This window comes from Pteropus medius, unplaced genomic scaffold (assembly GCF_902729225.1).
Source record: "Pteropus medius unplaced genomic scaffold, Ma_sr-lr_union100, whole genome shotgun sequence".
In the NCBI taxonomy this organism is placed as follows: domain Eukaryota; kingdom Metazoa; phylum Chordata; class Mammalia; order Chiroptera; family Pteropodidae; genus Pteropus; species Pteropus medius.
The window spans coordinates 812485-817340 of record NW_024352000.1 but is presented as its reverse complement, the minus strand read 5'-3'; the positions used below and the strand labels follow the sequence as shown (position 1 = coordinate 817340).

At 51.6% G+C, this 4856-nt stretch overlaps 1 pseudogene; it reads right to left on the bottom strand.

Moving 5' to 3' along the window:
• Positions 1–1253: 1253 nt before the first annotated feature.
• Positions 1254–1372, bottom strand: LOC120589174 (uncharacterized; annotated as a pseudogene).
• Positions 1373–4856: the final 3484 nt, after the last annotated feature.

Here is a 4856-nt window from a genome sequence, read left to right as displayed (position 1 = left end):
CCTGCCCAAACACACACGGAGCCTCCGGCCACACCCCGAGACCCGCCCAGTCCGCTGCCCCTTGCCTTCACATGGACTCTCTCCATCAAAGAGACAGACGGACAGACAGACATAGAGGGAGAGCCGAGAGACAGAGGGACAGAGAAACTCAGAGACAGAGCGAGTGACCGGGAGGGAAGGAGAAAGGAGAACACAGGTCGCCAGGGCAGTAGGCCCAGTGAGAGCCACGAAGGAGGGGACGGGGTCGCCTGGGAAGGGGAGAGCCGCGGGAGCTGGCTGGGGTCAGACACAGAGAAGGACAGTGAGGAGGAAAGGGACAGAGACGGAGAGAGTAGAGAGGGCGAGCCCGTGCATGCCCACTCAGAGAGCGGGACAGGACACGCAGACGAGTGCACCGACGCACAGAGTCGGACCCCGACTGTGACCCCGAGATCCTGCAGCCGCCCTGAAGAGGCCGCTTCCACAGCAGAGGGTGGTCGTGCCGGAGCTGGAATCCGGCAGGGAGGCGGTTCGTGCCCCGTGCCCCATGCCCCGTACCCCGGGACAGGCCGGGGGCTCAGGGAGGCTCATTGTGCCCAGAGCCCTGCCAGGAGTCCCACCGCAGAAAGGAATGACGCACGGGCTCACTGGAGTGTGTGTGTGTGCGCGTGTGCATGTGCGTGCGTGTGTGTGTGCGTGCGCAGTGCGCGTGGCAGGCACGCAGGGCGTGTGCGTGTGTGGCCGTTCGCTGCGGCCTGTCGCGAGAGAGAGGGCTCTCACCGCGCGCAGGCGCTCTCGTGCATCTTTGCCTCTCTGACGCGGCTGGCCGTTCCCACTTCCAGTCCCGGCTGTGCGGGGAGGCCTCGCACCTAGTCCGAGGGCGCCTGGCTGTCCCGTGAGAAGAGCGGGGAGAAGCCTGCGGGCAGAGACTTGAGGCCTCGGGCGGAGCGGGACTGGGCGGCGCGCGGCGGGGCGGGTGGCAGTGGCCGGTCCCGCGTCCCGGGGATGCGAGCGCACTCCCAGCGCGTGTCAGAGACGGCGGCACTGGGAGCTCGGCCCCGCGGAGACCAGGAAGGGAAAGGCCCGGAGTATTTAGAGGAAATGGCCCAGGGCTGGCTGCAGGAAAGCAGGTGAGAGCCGGCGAGGATGCAGGGCACGCGGCCGTTGGAGACGCCCTTGGGCTCAGGCGCCTGCCTGGGACAATCGAGACAGCGAGCAAGCGAGCGAGCAGGGTCTGGGAGCGTCCGGGCGCACCCTGGCTGGAGGGTGGCAAAAGCCTACAGTGCCGGGTATTCCCAGGCAGTCTCCCACCCAAGTACTAACCAGGCCGGACCCTGCTTAGCTTCCGAGATCAGACGAGATCAGGCGTGTTCAGGGTGGTATAGCTGTAGTCGAGAAAGACTGCCGCCTGCCGCCCCAAGAGCTCGAGCCTGGCCTTCTGGGCGCCGGAGACCTGCATCGCAGCGAAAAATAAATTTTTATGATGACATACACATAGGTGCTAATTTGAAATACATATGATAGCAGCAGAAATAACTGTGCATGAGATGCACCTCTGTGTTATTCCCAAAAAGTTCACCAGATGGCAGTAGAGTGTAAAGTTTTATGATGACATAGACCCTATATGGCCACCGTATGGCAGTAGGGAATGAATATTCATGACCAAACGCTCAGGTGTTATTAATAAAATATACACTTGATGGCAGCAGAAAATTAATTTTTATGATGATCTACACTCTGTTATTCTCAAAATGCCCACAGGATTGCTGCAGAAAAAAATATTTTTATGAAATACACTGGTGTTATTTTCACAATGTCCACGAGATGGCAGCAGAGAATTTTTCGAGACACGCACTGCTGTGTTGTTCCCAAGATCCTCACAAAATGGCAGCAGAAAAAAACATTGTAACAACATATTCTAGGGAGTCCATTTTTAAATGCCCATAAGATAATAGCAGAAATAACTTTTCAAGACGTACACTCCTGTGTTATCCCCAAAATGCTGAGCAGATGGCAGCAGCAAATAATTTTTTATATTAATACAAACTTGCCTGTTATTTTCAAATGCCCACCAGACGGCAGCAGAGAATAATTTCTCATTACATGTACATTTTGTTTGTCCCAAGATACACACAAGATGTTCATGTACAAGAACTTTGTTTAACCGAATGTCCTTAGGTGACATTTTCTAACTGTATAAGAAAATGAAAGAAATAACTGTTTATGATATGTGCTATGGTGTTATTCCCAATATGACAACCAGATGGCAGCACGGAATGAGTGTTCAAGATGATCTACAGTAGGGTATTATTTTCAAATTGCCCACAAGACTACAGCAGAGAATTACTTCATGACAAGCACTCCTGTGTTTTTCACAAGATGCACACGAAATGGCACCAGAAAACTTCATAATGACATTCCACAGAGATTATTTTCAGAATACACATGAGAAAGCAACAAAATTACGTTTTATGACATGCGCTGTGATGTATTCCGAAAATGTTCACCATATGGCGGCAGATGAGTATTCATAACAAACACTCACGTATTATTTTTAAACTGCCCTCCAGATGGCAGCAGCGAACAAATTTCATGACATACATACTTTTGTTTTTCCTAAGATTCACACGAAATGGCAACAGAGAAAAAATTTATAGAGACACACACTGGAGTGGTAATTTTTAAAAGCACACGACAGCAGCAGCAATAACTTTTCATGGGATGCGTGGTGGTGTTATTCCCAAAATGTTCACCAGACGGCAGCAGAAAATAAATTTTTACCCTCACATACGCACCTGGGTGTTATTTTCAAAATTTCCACGAGATGGCAACAGAGTTCAGTTTTTCATTACATGCAGTCCTATGTTCTTCTCAAGTTTAACCTGAAAAGGCACCAGAGAAAAAAATTATAACTACATACCCTGGGGTGTTATTTTTTAAATGCACACGAGATAGTAGGTTTTTTTTTTTTCATGACATTCACTGTGGTGTTATTCCCAAATAACAACCAGATGGCATCAGAAAATAATTTTGTGCTGACATATACCTGGGTATTATTTTCAAAATGCCCAAGAAATGGCAGTAGAGAATAACTTCATGACATGCACTCCTGTGTCTTTACACTGATGCAAAGGAAATAGCAAGAGACAAAAGGTGATTATAATGACATTCCTTTGGGTCTATTTTCAGAATACACCTCACACAGAGGCTGAAACAACATTTTATGATCTGCACTGTGTGTTATTCCCAGAATGCCCACCAGATGGCAGCAAGAATAAATTTTATTACACTAGTGTTATTCTCAAGATGCACAATAGATGAAAGCAGATAATGAATATTTATGGTGACCTACACCAAGTTTTATTCCCTAAATGTCCACCAGAGAGCAGCGAAGAGTAACTTTTTTTTATTTCAGACAATCCGGTGTTATTCCCAAAATGCTAACCAGATGGCAGCAGGAAATAAATTTTAATGATGACATACACTTGTGTGTTATTTTTAAAAGACCCATGAGATGGCAGCAGAGAAAAACTCTTCATACTGACGTGCCCCGTGTGTTATTTTCAAAATAAACATGAAAAAGCAGCAGAAATAACTTTATGAGCAGCACTGTCATGTCATTCCCATATTTCCCACCAGATGGCAGCAGAGAATGACTATTCATATTGACCTACACTTGATGACCTATATTCAGGTGGTATCCCAAAAATGCACACGAGATGGCAGCAGAGGATAACGAATCACATTTCAATACCTAAACTCTGGTGCTATTCCCAAAAAGCACATGAGATGGCAGCAGAGGATAACGAATAACGTTTCAATACCTGGTGGTATTCCCAAAATGCACACGAGATGGCAGCAGAGGATAAAGAATAACGTTTCATGACCTAAATATTGGTGTTATTCCCAAAAAGCACACGAGATGGCAGCAGAGAAGAGCATTTCCCTGCCTTAAGGGCTCTGCCCACCATTAAATAAGAGTTCAGACCTTTGGTACTTAGCTCACTTTGAAATAGCTCCTGTCCTTTACATATCTCTTCTCACCCCGGGCCACGACCCCTCCCTCGGTCCCTCCCCGCACCGCCCAAGTCCCCCTCCCCTCTCCCCGACCCTCCTTGACGGGCAGCCGGCCTCCGCTAGACGGACCAGAGCCGCGGCAGGGGCCGGAGCAGCAGCCATGCCCGCTTGCCACAGCGACCTGCGTCACGCTTGCACGGCGTCACCACCACCGTGCCGCCGCACTGGCCGAGGAGCGGCCCCAGAGGTGATGCGGCGCAGACTCGTCGCCGGGCAGAGGCCACTCGCGCTCTGAGTCCTCCAGCGCTGCGCGCATGGCTTCAGGGGCCAGCGGAGGGCGCGCCTGCCTCTCCCCTTCATCCCGGGCCTTGGCTGGTTCCCGGCCGTGCCGAAGGTCTGGGTCGGAGTTCTTGCATCCCGGGACTGCCCAGGCCCCGCGCCACCTGTCTCCCCAGTCTTAGCAGCTCGGCAGGACCCAGGCCTGGGCGTGGCCCGCCAGCCTCTCGGCCACCTGCGCACCTAGGCACCTGTGGCCCAGCTAAGTCTGGGTTCCCGCCCTGACCCAGACTCACTCCTACCCTGCCCTCTCCGCCGAGCCGTGCCTGACCTGCCCAAACACACACAGAGTCTCCGGTCATACCCCGAGGCATCGCTTTAGACGGACGCAGCCCTCACCCGCCAACGGGACCAGGGACCCACCCAGTCCACTGCCCCTTACCTTCACATCGACTCTCTGCATCAAGAGAGACAGACAGAAAGGGAGAGCTGAGAGACAGAGGGACAGAGAAACCCAGAGACAGAGCGAGTGACCGGGAGGGAAAGAGAAAGGAGAACATAGGTCGCCAGGGCAGTAGGCCCAG